Genomic DNA, 417 nt, shown 5'->3' with positions numbered 1-417 from the left:
TAGCAACATCCTACAAACCAAATATTACATAACTGGCAACAACACACCAGCCTGGCCTCCCTCCCTCCCTACTCCCTTGCAAGCCATAAAATTTGAATTTAATCTTTAATTACAGTCGATATGCGCAAAAGAATTGCTTGAATGCATGACGATGTTAAAGAATCAATAGACTACGTAAAGTTTCTTCTTAAAACTCGTGTGTACTGATAGGATATGGGATTTTTATGTATAGTACAGTATAAGCTAATAATACTCGTCTTTCGTCGCCCTGCGAAACTCTCACCCAATGGCACATGCAAGAGACGAGCTTTTACACAAAACAGTCGAATGCTGGGTACTGAACTGGGGTGGCAGAGAGCACACTGTATGTTTATAGAACAAAATATACTCAGAATTACATGATAGATCAATGGTGTA

This window comes from Coenobita brevimanus, chromosome 1 (genome assembly GCF_032717465.1).
Source record: "Coenobita brevimanus isolate Jiangsu-jjx chromosome 1, ASM3271746v2, whole genome shotgun sequence".
In the NCBI taxonomy this organism is placed as follows: Eukaryota; Metazoa; Arthropoda; class Malacostraca; order Decapoda; family Coenobitidae; genus Coenobita; species Coenobita brevimanus.
Note: the sequence above shows the minus strand (reverse complement) of the source record.